Genomic DNA, 18,127 nt, shown 5'->3' with positions numbered 1-18,127 from the left:
ATGAGAACAAACATGTCGATATGTTAGTGCAATCTAATCTTGACATTCTCCTAGCCTAACCCTTTTGATTTATGGACTACGTAAATCCAATCTTAAGTCTTGGCACCCACCAAACCATGGTAGGTTTTACAATCTTGCCATGCTTGTTTTTCCTATCTTGTAATCAATTTACCTTTTAGAAGAATTATATCCTCAATATTGAGTGCACAAATCGAGAGGATAGCAAACTCCTCTTGGTCTTTAAAATGGAATGCAATCCATCTATTGTTTATATTAGTTTTACATTTTATCACATACCCTTTGAGTTTATTATGAACCTTAATAACAATCCCTCCACTTCTATGATTGTGCATAGTGAATACCCACTTATATTCATTGCTGCTAATGATTTCTAAAATATTTTCTAGTATTTTCCTTGTGGTATTAATTTCTTGGAGGTTGAGTATGTTTGGGCTAAGCTAATTTCCTTGCAACCACTCCTTAATTACTCTTGCTCTCCCTTGGTTAGTGATACCTTTATAGTTCAGTGAAATAATATGGATTGATCCTATCCTTAGTCTTACTTTTTAGCTTTACCTTTCCTTCCATTATCCTTATTCTTGGGGAATGGATTACTCTCACTCTCCCTAACCTTGAGTATCTCCTCTTTGTTGTTTTAATCTTATCTTAGTCTCACCCCTCTTAGGGCTCAAAGTCAGTTTAGGATTCTAAAATTGATCTTCAAGATCTTCATTTTTCTTCCACATCCTTGATTATGACAACATCTCATTGTTCATTGAGATCTAAATTGTTGGTATTATCTTTTTGCAATCTTTTTGCTAGAACCTCTCTATTTTCTATTTTTGAATCCCCCTATTTGAAGTTTGCTTCCACTAGTTTGGGCCCAACCAAGTCATAAGGGCTTCTCAGAGAAGGGGTGAGTGTTATTATTACTTTTTTACTTCCCTTGAATATTGTTCAAAAAATTAGACTTCATGCTACTTGAGTATAGGGATTTGGTGCATCGGCAACAAGTTGAATCATCGTTCCCTTTTGCAATGGGATTAGTGGGAATGAACACCCTGACTTGGATGGTTTGGACTTGATAGAGTGGACGGAGGAAGAAATCGCTGCCAGGGTTATTCGATTAGTTCCCGTTAGAGCACCAAGCCAAATGGAAATACTCACCCTGTATGAGGGGTTTGAAAAAGCCTCGGCTACCTTGTTAAGCCTACCCAAAAGATTAGTTTCCTCTACCACTATGGAAGGATAGGTGTATCCCTTGGCAGATGATCTATCGAGGTGTTTGGAAGGGCTAAAACCTCTTCCTCATCAATTTCAAGAACTACTAAACCACCTTAACCATGACTCTTCTACCATAACAAAAGCTAGCTATATGCTATTTTTCCTATTTAGGGGAGGAACTGCTCGATACTTCCAGAGAAGGTGCCCTATACAACAGATGTTTGCAACTTCCTATAAGGATTTGGCTCCATGAATAGCACAAAATTAGACTCTACCTCAATTCGTGGCAATGTCTCAACAATCTTCACCTTTTCTAAGAAAGTATTCTTTGTTTGCAAAGAAAACCGATGAAAAACAAGGAAAAGGGTTAAACCTAGGATACCACTTGAACAGGGTTAGGGGTGAATTTTTTATAATCCACTTCCCAATCCCTAAAATACTAAGCATCATCTCCTCATATTTGAACCAAAAAAAAAGAAGAAATTATCAAGCATGTAGTTGATTTATGTTACCCTACATCCTACTAGCTTCTAATGATTTTTGGGCCATGATATCATATACTTAATTGGGATTATCGACACTTCGCATGCTCCTATTGGGGCATTCTTCTCAGATTCAGTTAGGCCATTTCTGCAAACTCTACTTTTGGAAAAAGTGGTCTAATTATGTATGTAATTTTTAGTAGTTGGACCAGCTTAATAGTAACAAGACATGTACTTGCAAGAAGCCAATTCATCAATGGTCAATGACACAATGGTCATGTTGCTAATATGTCATACCCTATAGATAGCACATTAAATCATGGGCTACAAAAGCATAATTTTGACACTAATTAGATAGATTGTATATTTGATACAGCTGACGATATTGTGGACAATTGCTATGCAATCTAGGTAGAATACCAGTTAGCAAATGTGTTCTCCACGTGTAGTATACATTGTTATTGTTTGGCTAGTTCAAATCAATATATATGGGTTATTGTGCATTATATAAGTGGAGGGTTTATATTTGTTAGGGCATGATCAATCCTCAATGTAGGTAGATAGTGTATCCTTTGATCTTAGGATGTTCCTAGGCCATAGCACCACATCATTTAGTCAAAAGATGGGTTGTTTGAATTGTCCTAGTCTCCTTTAGGGTACATGGGCTAATGGTTGAACAACCACAAATAATGGTACAATACCTTGCAACCATTGGGGCCAAGTGACATTTTCAGCCTATTCCAAATAGATATGCATATCTTTATCATTGAAATGTTTATAAATAATCAAATGGGGCCAATGGATGGTACATTTTTAGACTATTTCAAACGAATATGTATATCTTAATAATTGAAATGTTTATAAATAATCAAATGTTCTATTTTTGTCAATTTCAAATAGATATGCATAACTTGCAACTAATGGGGCAAGCGATTGCACATTTTTAGCATATTTGAAATGGATACGCATATCATTATCATTGAAATGTTTATAAATAATCAAACGTTCTATGTTTTGTCTCTACAGACACATTGATATTGCTCTAGGACTATCAAAAGGCTCATTGCTATTAGCACCAAGCCTTGCCCAACAAAAGGACTCAAGGGAATGGTCACAGCAATAATAGTACCCACACACGTGTGTTCTATCTCCTCTTACCCTCCCTCTCTATCATAGTGCACATGAAGCATGCTTCGTAGTGAACGCCGAAAGGTCCCGAAGAACAAAGAACTCTATAAAAACTCATAAAGCAAGAAGAAAGATTTACACGACAAGAGATAATAAGACCGATTAGGTGTGCAGTCTCCCCCCATGCCTGGTGTATGCACTTCACAAGGAATGTATTTATAAATTTATTAATCTCCAAGCTCAAAAACACCCCAATTTACAATTAGCATGCTTTGGCTTTTGTGTTTGCTTTTGCCCAAATAAAGAATAAAGTAGATGGGCATCCCCAAAATCAGGTTGTGCCCAAATACAATGTCCAATAATTAAATATTTAAACCGAGTGTCTATGTGCATACAAAATAATAAATGTTTGTTAAGTGCTTTAATAAATAAGTGCTCCTAAATAAATAATAGTGACATGCCTTTAATGATAAGGCGTGCGCCCATAAAAAATAATAATTTCTTTTAGATAATGTAAATACACGCCATCGCCCGGTGCTTCCCAACGCCACCGTTGCTTGCTCTATACATCAACTGAAGCATTCAAAATTGCTAGAAAATAATAAAATTAAATCGACAAAAGTGAATACCTAGCAGTCTTCAGCTACAAAATAAATAAATAGGTTGAAACTCTATCCTAGCCTTAATCAATACGAGTGTACTCTAAACCCATAAACATCCATTAATTTAATATGTATTTTACAAAATCACCCACTATGGAATCGCCTAGGTGCACATTAAAATAATTTAACACCCGAAAAGAACAGGCGTGTCCGTCAATTTCTTGCACAAGGAATCCACCTTGTGTACGAGCCCAACAAATAAATATAGTTTTACAAAATCCACTGCAAAACCTCACAAAATTCACAGTGGAATAAAAACCTCATAGAATCCACCATGGACTCACGGAATCCACTGTGGAATATGCCTCCTAACATCATACTCCCGGGGTGGGATAGCAATTGTCCTCAATTGCTATTAGCTCAATATGGAGCGAGCAATGAGGGTTAAGCACTTAGGTCGCATGCGTGCATCCATTGGGCCTCTTCAACAGGATTTTTAAAACTTAACCAAATATCTAGAATATCTAGGCCTGTTCTAGTGGTCATAAAGTCAATGTCTAGAATAGTTTCAAGTTCAAGTATTTCAATTTCTTCTTCTAACAAGGGAGAGTTTTCATAGACAGGACGGATAGGTAATTGGCCTCTAAAAGGTCTCGTAACAAGCTGATATGGAAAGTATTATGGATCTTCCAGTGTTGGGGTAGTTCTAATTTGAATGCATTGTCATTGATTTTGTGAATTATTTTGAAAGGTCTATAAAATCTAGGTGCTAATTTAATAACAGGGTGTTTCTCAACACTTTGCAATCTTCTCTTTTCAATGTGTAACCAAACATAATCATCAACATTGAAACTCATGGCTTTTCATTTCTTATTAGCTTGTTTAGTGTATGATTGCTGGGCTTTTGCAATCATATCTTTAACTTGAGCAAAAATAGTAGCATGCATATTGGCAATATCATCAACAACTTTAACTTTGTTCGACACTGATGTAATAGGTGTAGGTCTATGTTCATAAATGATTTCAAAAGGTGTTTTATGTATAGTTGTACAAGCTTGCAGCAGAAGCCTCCTTTAACGCCCTAAAAGCACTCTTTACAGAAGTCCCCATGGTGACTCAAGGTCTGCTTCCTAATCAGATTTGTCCTGGAAATATTGATGACAGGTCAACAAATGTAGTCCCATTGCCAGTTTTTAAGGGAGAGTACAATGAAGACCCTGATCTTCATGTAGCAGAGTTCATGGTAGCATGTGTGGCTAACAATGCCAAAACCCCTGAGCATTTGCTAGCAATATTCCCTGCCACTTTCAAGGGCACGGCATTTCAGTGGTATGAGAGACAAGCAGCAGGAACTTTTGGCACATGGGACGACCTGAAGTTGGCCTTCCTCACTAAATTTAGGCATAAAGGTTTTGAAGAGAGGATGCGAGAGGAGTTCATGAACCTAAGTCAGTCCTCTGGAGAAAGAGTAGAAGCTTATGTCTCGTGAATGGAATCCATCCTGAAAAGATGGACTAACCATCATTTGGATGAAGGAATCCAAAAAGGAGTGTTTCTCAGAGGCCTACGACCAGAAGTTCGCAAGTTCGTGGAATTGAGAAGACCACTCAATCTGCAAGCTGCAGTGGAAGGTGCAAGATTGTATGACGAAGTTTAAGCAAGGCTGTCAATGACTCCAAGAAGAGGATTCTTACCCCTCCCATGCCTGGAATGTTATGCCCACCAAATGCAATCCCAGGGACAATTCCCTACCCCTATCCCCAAATGCAAACAATGCCGTAGTATAATACACCTAACCCATTGTGGTCACTGCAGACGATAGTGCCTCAAATGATGGTTCAACCACAACAACAGTGGCCTCAAATAGTTCCTCGAATGGCAAATCAACAACAATGGAACCCTACCAAATGGAATCAACAACCCCAAGTCTCAACATGAGCTCTGAATCAGATCCAGAATAGAGGACCTTCTGGATCGACCCAACCAGTTTATGCAGTAATCACAGTCACTTTCCAAAATCCTACTACAAGCACTTCAGGAGGTGAAAATTTAAAGGACTACTTATCCAACTCAGTTGCAAGTATCAAGAAAGAGCTTCTGGATGTGATTACAGAGCAGTTACAGACGCTGAAGGTAAATACTTCCAATATATCAACTCTTGTGGGAGCTGGAAGAGATGTGATGCGCTCTAATATATGGTGTGGAAAGTGTCATCAAGCGGGACATTTAGCCACTGAAAGTACTCAAAACCAACCATTCCTGGAGCCTTCTGTTCCTATTGTTTGCGGAAGAACCATACAGAGGATATTTGCTCTCTGAAAGAGATGCACGAACGAAGACAGAAGGATGAAAATGCAAGATTCAACTTGCTAGAATCCAAAATGACAACACAGGATATTGGACCAAAGTCTAGAGAATTTGGTCCTAATTTTAATCCAAGGAAGTTTCCCTCTCAAAGTTACAGAGGACGACAGTTTGGCGGTGGTCACAGATCTGAGGTGGAATGTTATAGGTGTGGAGAAAAGGGACATATCTCCCCGAATTTTTCAAACCCTAGACGATTAGTGGACTATAAGCCCTTATGCAGCCGATGTAAAGGTGAAGGCCACGCTGCAAAGGACTGTCCAAGTCCAGCCCCTGTAAAGGCCAATGCCACTAATAGCCAACAGAAGGTACAAAATCCTACCTCCAATTTGGTAGAGTTGGAAGTTGCCGCTGTTATGCACACCAAGAAAAAGGAACCAGTGGTTCAAAACGAAAATAAATCTCCTGCCAAGACTGTGAAGTTCAACCTACCTACAGAGGGACACAGCAGTACAGAACAGAATAGTGCAGTACCAGAGCACTGTAGCGCCACAGAGAGCTACAGAGACAGTCCCAGAGATAGGACGAGAGGCCCAACAAATAGATGAGACAGAAGCACTTCCAGAGACAGAAGAAGTGTTGATGCTGCAATTATTAGAAGAAAAAGGAAAGATGAAAATGGGTGTAGGTCCATTTCCCAGCCGGTTAGAGAAGCATGTGGATCCTATTAAAGATTATGACTTGGTCAAAGACCTAGACACTTTTAAACCAAAATTAACATTCCGATAGTTGCTGATGTTGTCTCTCAGCTGTCGAAAGAGATTCAAAAGCATCTTGACAAGAAGGCGTGGACTAAGGATCGCTCCTTCAACAACGACCACGACCAATAAGGCCCCGGAGCCTGTAATGGAAGTAGATATGGCTAATGCCTTCCTAGATCCTGGAACCCCAGAGATTAGTGTGTGGATAGAAGGATGCTTTATTTCAAATGCATTGATTGATAGAAGCTCATCGGTAAACATAATGACAGATGTGACAATGAAGGACTTAGGGTTGTAAGGAATTCAACCTACATAGTGGCTTATCAGATTGGCAGACCAAAGCAGAGTCAAACCGTTGGGCATCCTCCCATACGTAAAAACAACCCTTGCAGGAAGAGACTATTGGTTGACATATCTGGTGGTCAAACCAAATTCTTATGGGACCTCATACCCTCTGCTATTGGCTTTTTGAAGCAAGAGCAAGGATGGACTGATTCAAAGGAACACTAACCCTAGGCAAAGAACCCAACAAAGAGATGTTAAAGCTCTATGGATCACAAAAAGGCAATGGATCCACATCCATTGAAGTCATAACTGACTCCTCCAATGAGGTAACAGATGGTACATCAGAAGATGAAGAGTCTGTTAAGCAGATCTTTCCTAAGAAAACAGAGGCACAGTCCCTAACAGTGGGCACTGTAAGCCAACTAATACCTTCTGCCTCAACTAGAATTAACTTCTGAAATCACCTATGATAGTGAAATAGAAGCATGGATGTATTGTTCTCCTTGTTACATGACAATCGTAGAGACAGAGACAGAGCAGATACAGAGCGGCTACAGAGCAGAGACAGAGCGGATACAGAGACAGTTACAAAGACAGTAACAGATATAGAGCCAGAGCCAAAAGCAGAGTTAGAAACTCTGACAGAAGCATAAGCAAATGCAGAGGTAGAAGATCTATTCTTCTCCTACAGAGCCTCTACAAAAGTAGAGACAGAGCCTCTAGAGGAAGAGGATGAAAATGATGAGGAAGAAAATGAAGCACGTTATGAAAGTGCAGATGAAGAATTCCCTCTGATAGAGGATGATCTTGTTGATGTTCCTACAGAGACCTCAAAGGCCGAAGATCTCCGGGTGCTGGATAGAATGACTATGGTTCCATTTGGGTTTATCAATGGACCACAAAGTATGCAGAATTTGTATAAGAACTGGATTAAAGGCATAAAAATTCAGTTCATGAGTGGCTCCTATGATGCCCCCTGCCAGCAGAAGCTAGAGCCATCAGAGGCCCGGTATCTAGCAGGTCCGTGCTATTCTTTGATGCATCCTCTGAAGATGAATCCCTAAGTCGAGAAGAAATCACCACTCACAAAGAAGCAAACAAAGCTCTGATACCCTTTCGGCAACCTCAGCACAAACGAATGAGTCATCTGTTCAGAAGGAGGACACCGGCTCTAGCAGAACATCAGATGAGGATACTACTCTCTTGAAAGAGTTAGACCTCTATCCAGAAGTAATTCGTGGGACATTTATCCGCGAAGTGGAAGGTGAAAGACAAGTAATGTTCTTAGATACTGACAGTACTGAACGTCACTTGAAAGTGGGTCTCAATCTTCCAGAAGAAGAATTAGTGGTCCTGCGAGACCTACTCAAGGAGAACTTAGATGTGTTTTCTTGGTCATATAAAGACCTAAAGGGGATTGATCCCACAGTATGCCAACATCACATTGACCTAGAGCCCGATGCCAAACCTGTAAGGCAAAGAAAAAGGCGGATGAATCCTAATTATTTTGCTCTGGTGAAGGCCGAATATTAAAACTTCTTGAAGCAGAGTTCATCTATCCCGTGGCTAACAGTGAATGGGTTTCGCCCATGGTGGTAATACCTAAGAAGAACGGGAAACTTTGAATATGTGTCAAATTTCAAAAGCTCAATACGAAGACAAATAAGGATCATTTCCCTATCCCTTTTACAGACCAACTGTTGGACTATTGAGTGTTGAAATGACTTGTTTTTTGGCTGATTTTTGTTGTTTTTGAGAGCTGAATGGTTGATTTTATGAGATGATTGATTGGTTTAGAAGTGGTTTGAGAGTGTTTTGGATGATAATGATGGTGTTTTGGAAGTTCATGATGTTTGTTGGTGGTTCTGTGATGTTCTGATAGGTTTTGATAGGTTTTGTATACCTTCTGTTTTGCTCTGTTTTACTCTGTTTTGTTCTGATTGTCTTCTGTAGGGAGGGATGGAGTATTGATTGATGAAGATTGAGATATTGTGAAAGTTTATTGAATGGTTTGTGAAAGTTTGGAATGATTTGAGAATGAGTTATGTGGTTTTGATGACCTTCTGTAACCTTCTGTAGGTCTTCTGTAGAGCTTCTGTCTCTATTCTGTACTGTAGCTGTTCTGGTACTGTTCTGTAGACTGTTCTGTATGCTTCTGTATGTGTTGTGATGGATAAGAGTGTAGCTTGGAAAAGTTTTCTAGCCTTGAAAAGAGGTGAATACAAGTGCAAAAGATCTGGAAGAAGTGGAAGAAGTAGCTGCTGAAGACTCAAGAGAAGACTAGAGTGAAGTGACAGTAGTGAGCTATGAAAGGACACTGTAGTGGCTCTGGTGACTCTTCATATCAGACATACCTCTTGGGAGGGGTATCCACGACCTAATGGGGATTATTGAGAGTTATTTTGAGAGATTGTAGTGAGGATATGATGTATTATTGATGGAGAGAGAGAGAGAGAGTCAGAGATAGCCAATTCTACTCAAACAGAGTGATTGTATATGAGAGATTGAGAGAGAAGACTATGAAGATATTGAAGATAAATACTATGTGATGTATTTCCATTCAAAGATGGTGTATTCCTTTTCTTTCTTTGTTCTATTAATGTATTTTATGGAGATATTGAAGAATATGGTTGATTCTATTAAAAACCGTGGGAGATCTACATGATGCTGCATGAAGATTTGTTGTGCCTGGTGTTCTTTTCTTCATTGTGATCATATGAAACATGATAAACAAGCTTGTTGATGTTACAAGATAGATTTTCTTGCAAGAGAATTCCCTTTTCCTTGGTGTTCCTCTCGGGGCTCCATGTTTTTGGTGCGCAGCCGGGGAAACTTGCCATCAACAAGCACTAGAAGAGGCTGAAAATGAAGGAAATGGCATTGCCAAGAAGAGAAGAATTCAATGGATGTTTGTAAAGTTCCTTCTTCCACTGAAGAGTTATAATTTCTCATAATCAAAGCCACTTTCCACAAGAAGTTCATCCCATAATGGCGGAAACACATCACCATCATGATGCATGCTTTATGTGGTGGACAGTTTCCTCTTCCTATTGAAGCAGCAGAAACTTGCATCTTGGTGGCAAACTGTTTGGAAACAAACTGAAGAGTAGAAACAGAGAGAATGACCATCCATGGAAGACTTGGCATTCATTGAAAATTTTCCAAACAACATCAAGTGGGAGATTGTGAAGAAGCTTCAGGAGTCTTGGTTTGTAGAGGTTCACAAAGACAAGAAGGAAAAGAGTTGGAATTTGTTCGTGGACGCTCAACAGCAAGATACATGGGATGCTTGGTGTACTGATAATCTTCTATTTGTTCAATTAGCAACCCACTAGAAGTTGGTAGACAGAGTGTTTTTCACAACATACACTGTTGAAACCATCAGAAGCTGGCATTACTATGATGATGGCACCACCACAATGCTCAGACGTATGCATTTTGACACTTTCCGAACCGAATACCTTCCCCTGTGCAGTGGCATGAAAGCAGAATTCAGGGACATTGAAAAGAAAGAAGTACAAGAAATGTTGGCAAGAGAGTTCTCCAGAGACTGAAGTCTTCTGTTAACCCTCTGTGGAGCACTAATAACCTAGTGGAGCCACACCCCTGATGAATGACGCAATAAAAAGGCAAGTGTTAGAACGAGTCCAGAGGTACGTGAGAAGAGAGAAAGCAAGAATCAGAGCCGAGAGCGAGCTCGCAGCAGAAGCCGCCTTTGACGCCCTTGCGGAACTCTTTACAGAAGTCCCAATGGCACATCAAGCCCTTCCTCCTGCTGGAGGTCCACTTCCAAGCCAGATCCGTCCTGGAAATATTGATGACAGACCAGCAAATATAGTCCCATTGCCATTTTTTAAGGGAGAGTACAATTAAGATCCCGATCTTCATGTAGCAGAGTTTATGGTAGCGTGTGTGGCTAACAATGCCAGAACCCCTGAGCATTGGTTAGCAATATTCCCCGTCACTTTCAAGGGCGCGGCATTTCAGTGGTATGAGAGACAAGCAGCAGGAACTTTTGGCACATGGGACGACCTGAAGTTGGCCTTCCTCACTAAATTCAGGCGTGAAGGTTTTGAAGAGCGGATGCGAGAGGAATTTATGAACCTAAGTCAGTCCTCTGGAGAAAGAGTAGAAGCCTATGTCTCATGAATGGAATCCATCCTGAAGAGATGGACTAATCATAATCTAGATGATGGCATTCAGAAGGGGGTGTTTCTCAGAGGATTACAACCAGAAGTCCGTAAGTTTGTGGAGCTGCAAAGACCAGCCACCCTGCAAGCTGCAACAGAAGGAGCAAGATTGTACGATGAAGTGGAAGCTAGATTAGTGATGAATACAGGAAGAGGAGTCCTACCTCCTCTGATGCTAGGAATGATGTATCCACCAAATGCAGTTGCAGGGACTGTTCCCTACCCTTACCAACAGATGCCCCCGGTATCACAGTACAGTGCACCAAATCCACAGTGGCCACAATCCATGCCTCAAATGGTGGTTCAGCCACAACAACAATGGTCCCAACCAATTTCCTCACTACTAAATCAGCAGCAATAGTGGAATCCTACCAACTGGAGCCAACAGTCAACAGTTCAAACATGAGCTCTGAATCAGAACCAGAACAGAGACCCTTCTGTACCAGCCCAACCCGTTTATGCAGTGATTACAGAGACTCCTCAAAACCCTCCTGCAAGTACGTCCGGAGGGGAAATCTTGAAGGATTATTTATCCAACTCAGTTGCAAACATCAAAAAGGAGTTGATGGATGTGATTACAGAGCAACTACAGACGTTGAAAGCGAATACCGCTAGCTTATCCAATGTTGCAGGAGCAGGAAGAGATGTGATGCGATCAAACACTTGGTGTGGTAAGTGTCATCAAGCAGGCCATTTAGCCACTGAATGTACATGAAAACCAACTATTCCTGGGGCCTTCTGTTCCTACTGTTTGCAGAAGAACCATACAGAGGACATTTGCTCTCTGAAGGAGATGCATGATAGGAGAAGGAAAGAAGAAGACACAAGATTTAACTTGCTGGAATCCAAAATGACAACACAGGATATTGGACCCAAGCCTAGAGAGTTTGGTCCTAATTTCGGACCCAGAAGATTTCCTTCCCAAAGTTACAGAGGAAGACAGTCTGGCGGTGGTCAGAGATCAGAAGTGGAATGTTACAGATGTGGAGAAAAGGGACACATCTCACCAAATTGTCCAAATCCTCGAAGGTCAGTGGATTACAAGCCCTTATGTAGTCGATGCAAAGGGGAAGGCCACACTGCAAAAGACTGTCCAAGCCCAGCCCCAGTGAAAAATAGTGCTACTGATAGTCCAGCCAAGGCCCAAGAGCCTACCTCCAATTTGGTGGAATTGGAAGTTGCTACCATCACGTGTGCAAAGCAGAAGGAACCACCTGTTCAGAAAGAAAATAACCTTCCGGCCAGAACAGTGAAGTTCAATCTTCCACTAGAAGAACAGAACAGAACAGAGCCTAACTGTGCCGTACAGAGCCCTACAGTGCCACAGAGAGTTACAGAGACAGTTACAGAGACAGGACCAAAGGTCTAGGAGACAGAAGAGGAGGAAGTGCCACAAGTGGCAGAAGAAGTTCCTGTAATTCCTCTGTTGGAAGAAAGAGGGAAAATGAAAATGGGTGTTGCCCCATTCCCTAACCGGTTAGAGAAGCCAGTGGATCCTATCAAGGAATACGATCTAGTTAAAGATCTAGATACCTTTAGACCAAACCTCACATTCCGACAATTATTGATGTTGTCTCCCAGTTGCCGGAAAAGGTTCAAAAGTATACTGACAAGAAGACGTGGTTTAAGGATTGCTCCCTCAATAGCAACAAAGTCCAACAAGGCTTCAGAGCCTGTAAAAGAAGTGGATGTGGCTAACGCTTTCCTAGATCCAGGTACTCCAGAGACTGGTGTATGGATAGAAGGTTGCTTTATTTCAAATGCACTGATTGATGGTGGTTCATCAGTAAACATTATGACAGATGTTACAATGAAGGATTTAGGCCTACAAGGTGTACAACCCACCCAATGGCTCATCAGACTGGCGGATCATAGTAGAATCAAGCCTTTGGGCATTCTCCCATATGTGAAGACTACAGTGGCTCGAAAGGATTATTGGCTAACCTATCTGGTGGTGAAGCCAAACTCTTATGGTACATCCTATCCTCTGTTACTGGGCAGACCATGGCTTTTTGAAGCCCGATCAAGGACGGATTGGTTCAAAGGAACTTTGACCTTGGGTAGAGGACCCAATAAAGTGGTGCTGAAACTGTATGGTTCTCAAAAAGGACATGGATCAACCTCCTTGGAATTATCTTCTGACTCCCCTAATGAGGCTACGGATGGAACATCAGCAGACGAAGATGCTGTCAAACAGATCCTTCCCAAGAAAACAGTGGCACATTCCTTAACAGTGGATACTGTAAGCCGACTTTTAAAAGATGCAAAGCTGTTATTAATGGGTGAATACTTCCTGCTTGAACCGGGAATGACTTCTGAAATCACTTCTGACAGTGAGATAGAAGCATGGATGTATTGCTCTCCCTGTTACATGGCCATAGCAGAAGTAGAGACAGAGGCAGAAGAGGAAACAGAGAATCTGTTCTTCTGTTACAGAGCTCCTACAGAAGCAGAAACAGAAGCAGAGACAGAAACAGAGGCAGAGACAGAAGCAAAAGCAGAGACAGAGACAGAAGAGGATGGATATGATATGGACGAAGAAGATTATGAAAGTGAAACGGAAGAGTCTATCCCACCTGAAGAGGATACATTTGAGGAAGAAGTTCCAGAAGCATCAGAAACCGACGAGCTCATGCTATGGGACAGAATGGTGATGGTACCATTTGGTCTAGTAAATGGATCTTCTCATATGCAAAACCTTTATAAGAAATGGATTAAGAAGAACAAGCCGTCTTTCAGCAGTGGTTCATGCCGTCCTAACCCATTTTTGCCGAAGAAAGATGATGATGATGCACCGTGCCAACAAGCACCAATCCCACCAACCCAACAGGCATCAGGGGGTCCCTGTTATGTGACGTTCCTGGATGTGTCATCTTCAGAAGAGGAGTCTTCAAGCCAAGAGGTAATTAATTTTGAAACCAAACCCGAAACAGCTCTAATCCCATTCCAACATCTTAAGGAGCAACCTAAGTCTCCACCAAAAGAAGAAGTGGGTTCTAGTGGGACATCAGAAGAGGACACCACTCCCTTGAAGGAGTCGGATCTGTACCCCGAAGCCCTCCGCGGGACCTTCATCCGTGAAGTAGAAGGTGAAAGGCAGTTAACCTTTGTGGATGCAGAAGGCACTGAACGCCACTTGAAGGTGGGTAGCAGCCTTCCAGAAGAGGAGTTGTCAACCTTGTACAACTTGTTGAAAGAAAATTTGGACGTGTTTGCGTGGTCTTACAAAGACCTAAAGGGGATTGATCCCACAATATGTCAACATCATATTGACTTGGAGCCTGATGCCAAGCCAGTACGGCAACGATAGAGGCGAATGAACCCAAATTATTCCACATTGGTGAAAGCGGAGCTGCTGAAGCTTCTGGAAGCCGAGTTCATCTATCCAGTGGCAAATAGTGAATGGGTTTTACCCATCATGGTTGTACCCAAGAAGAATGGCAAATTGCGAATATGTGTGGATTTCGGAAAGCTTAATTCCAAGACAAAGAAGGATCACTTTCCTATCCCTTTCACAGACCAACTGTTGGACACAGTGGCAGGACATGAGCTTTATTCTCTTCTAGATGGATTTAGCGGATACAACCAAGTCCAAATCGCAGAAGAAGACCAGTCCAAAACAACCTTCACCACAGAATGGGGTCCTACGCTTACCGAGTGATGCCATTTGGGCTTTGCAACGCCCCTGCTACTTTCCAGCAAGTCATGATGGCCGCATTCCAAAATCATCTGCACGACTTTATTGAGGTATATCTAGATGACTTCTGTGTCTATAGTTTGATTCGTGAACACTGGGAACACCTGGAACAATGTTTTGACCGATGCCGGGAGTATGGGATTTCCCTCAATCCCGACAAATGCATCTTTGGGGTTTCTTCTGGAGTTCTGTTGGGCCACATTGTCTCTGCATAAGGGATATCAACAGACCCTGCAAAGATTGAAAAGATCGCAGCTCTGGCAGCACCCACCGACCTCAAACAGTTGAGGGGATTCCTAGGCCATGTGGGTTACTACAGAAGGTTTATAGCCCATTTTGCGACAAAGGCAACTTCCTTGCACAAGCTTCTGAGGAAAGATGCAGAGTTTACTTGGATGGAAGAATGTGACAAAGCCTTCCACACTCTGAAGCTGTGTTTGATAGAGGCACCCATTCTACAACCTCCTGATTGGACGAAAGAGTTCCATGTACACACTAATGCATCAATTGAAGTCTTAAGTGCTATCCTCTGCCAAAAGGGCTCCTCAAAGTTGGATCAACCGATCTATTACTCAAGCCGAAAAGTCACTGATAGGGAACGGAACTATACAGTGACAGAGCTAGAGTGCTTGGCAATGGTGTTTGCCCTGGAGAAGTTTCGCCATTACCTCCTATCTACCCACTTTAAATTTTATGTGGATCATGAGGCCCTATCCTTCTTGATGAACAAAGCGGATGTGAAAGGACGAATGATGAGATGGCTCCTTTTATTCCAGGAGTTCAACTTTGAGGTGATTACTAAGCCTGGTCGTTCCCATGTTCTGGCTGATCATCTGTCGCGTATCCCACAAACTGCAGACGAGGAGCAGGATGATCCAGACCTCCCTGATGCTTCCCTATTCTTGGTAGAAACTGTAACTCCCTGGTATACAGACATTGCCAATCTGCTGGCAATCCAATAGTACCCTCCTGGTATTTCTAGTCGGGAAAGGAAGAAGCTCATGCTGGAATCAGCCCCCTACACCCTGCTAGGCGGTGCAGTGTACAAGAAAGGCAAACATGAAGTGCTCAGAAGATGTGTTGCAGGAGATGAGATTGGGATTTTTCTGAAGGCTTGCCACGACGAGCCATGTGGAGGTCACTTTGCAGGAGAAGCTACAGCCAGGAAGGCTCTACTAGCAGGTTATTGGTGGCCTACCATTCACAAGGATGCCTATGATTACTGTAAAAGATGTGATGCTTGTCAAAGAATGGGGAAACCCACCAAGACAAGTGCCATGCCACTGCAACCTATCCTTCCGTTGAAGCCGTTTGAGAAGTGGGGCATCGACTTCATAGGTCCAATTGATCCTCCTACTAGAAGGACATAGAACCGATACATCCTCGTATGTACGGATTATGTTACAAAGTGGTGTGAAGCTAAAGCCCTAAAGCGGGACGATGGTAACAGCGTGGCCCTGTTTATGTATGAGAATATCATCACCCGTTTTGGCAGTCCCTTAGAGCTGGTAAGTGACAGAGGTACTCATTTCCTCAACAAAGTCATGGAAGAATTAACAGAGTTGTATAAGATCCGCCATCGCAAGTCCACTCCTTATTACCCCAGAGCCAACGGCCAAGTCGAAGTCACCAATCGCATCCTCTGCTCGATTCTGATAAGAACAATTGCCGCACATCATCGTGATTGGGAGGATCGACTTACAGAGGCCCTTTGGGCGTACAGAACCTCCCATAAAGCAGCAACAGGACAGACACCCTTCCAGCTGGTGTATGGTACAGAAGCTGTTTTTCCTGTTGAACTGGAATTACCCTCTTTGAGAGTGGCTATCAAAGAGCGTTTGGGGGACGATGATTCACCGCAACGCCGTCTCCTGCACTTGGAATGTTTGGACGAAATTCGTAGGATGGCTCTATAGTGCATGGAAGCCACACAAGCTCAACGTAAGGCTTACCATGATAGCTTCATCAAGCACAAGGAGTTCAAAGAAGGTGATTTGGTCCTAGCCTATGATTCACGATTTGGCAAGTTTCCTGGCAAGCTTCAACAGCGGTGGATGGGCCCCTATAAGGTACTTGCAGTCAACTCTAATGGTTCTATCCAAGTACAGACCATTGATGCCTCTGATGATCCCTTTCTGATCAATGGATATCGCCTGAAGAAGTACTTTCCTCCTTGGGGATCTTGACAATTACGGACACTTGATCCTTTCCCTTATTGGCGCGGCACTGTACTTCTTATGATGCTACTTTTGATAGCCATTCTTCAGTCACTCCTGATGAAGTGGACACAACCCTCTGTCCCCTCAAACTCCCCTTCCAGCCTTGATCTCTTATCCTCTATTTTCCACCAGCGACAGTGGCGAGGTTGGTTCTGACAAATGGTAGTTCTACCATTCCCTTGCTCAATTTGAAAAAAAAAAAGAGAAGAAAAAAAATATACATATCGGTTATGGGAGAAAAGGACTTAGGTCCCTGTTATGCCGACCTATTCTTCGGGAAAAGGTGGAAACACCCTCGGGAATAGGGGAAAAAAGAAAAAGAAAAAAACGAGAAAAAAAAAACAACAAATCTGTTATGAGAGAAAAGGAAGCAATTCCCTGTCATAGCAGGCCTCGTTCCAAGAAAAGGTGGTAAACACCCTTGGACGAGAAGCTGGCTGTGGAAAAGGTGGCAACACCCAGCAGTCCAGAAAGTGGATTCATTAATTGATATTCCCAGGATTCAATTCCGAAGTTGCCTCCCTTGGTACGCTGTGTCCTGGGTCTTTCTGCAGAGTGTCTAACTGTCCTCTAGCAGATGACATGTCCTGCCCAATAAAACGTTCGATTTGATGGCTACCTCCCTGGGTACGCCTCTTCAACAACTGATGACGCAATCTTCATTGACAAACAATCGAGTGATGTGAGCTTTCATCCTAACCGGATGGGGAAGTGAGTATGGGTTGCCCTCTATATCTATCAACAGAGCGTGAGACAGAGGGTGGGATGAGTGACCAATCTTTTCCCTTCAAATCAAATGAGAGGTGAGTAGTGTGAATGAAGTGTTGCACGCACGGGATGGGCCTTTCAATGCACAAAGCACAATTTGTTTCTGTGCACTGCACCATAAGGCTCCCTTGCCTTCCTTCTTGCATGTTCCCGTTTCCCTATGCACCCACGGGATGGATCTTTGCCATCCTCACAAGACACGCCACCCTGTTCTGTACACTGCACTGTAAGGCTCCCTTGCCTTCCTCCTTGCACTTATGCGAGACGGGTTGGACGCACTAATGCACCATCAACTGTGCACCTTGGCATACTCTTTCTGCACCATTTTCCCCTTGTCGATTCCTCAATCGGGTACGAGATATGGGTTTCAATCCTTATTCCTCGAGTGATATTAGTCATGGGGCGAGTGACTGTTCTTTCATTTCATTTGAGTGACTGTGAGTTGAGTGCAATATCCCTCATCATCA

Source organism: Lygodium microphyllum, chromosome 8 (genome assembly GCF_053477565.2).
Source record: "Lygodium microphyllum isolate KBCC chromosome 8, Lygodium_microphyllum_v1.1.10, whole genome shotgun sequence".
In the NCBI taxonomy this organism is placed as follows: Eukaryota; Viridiplantae; Streptophyta; class Polypodiopsida; order Schizaeales; family Lygodiaceae; genus Lygodium; species Lygodium microphyllum.
The sequence above is the reverse complement of the archived record's forward strand: the minus strand, read 5'-3'. Positions refer to the sequence as shown.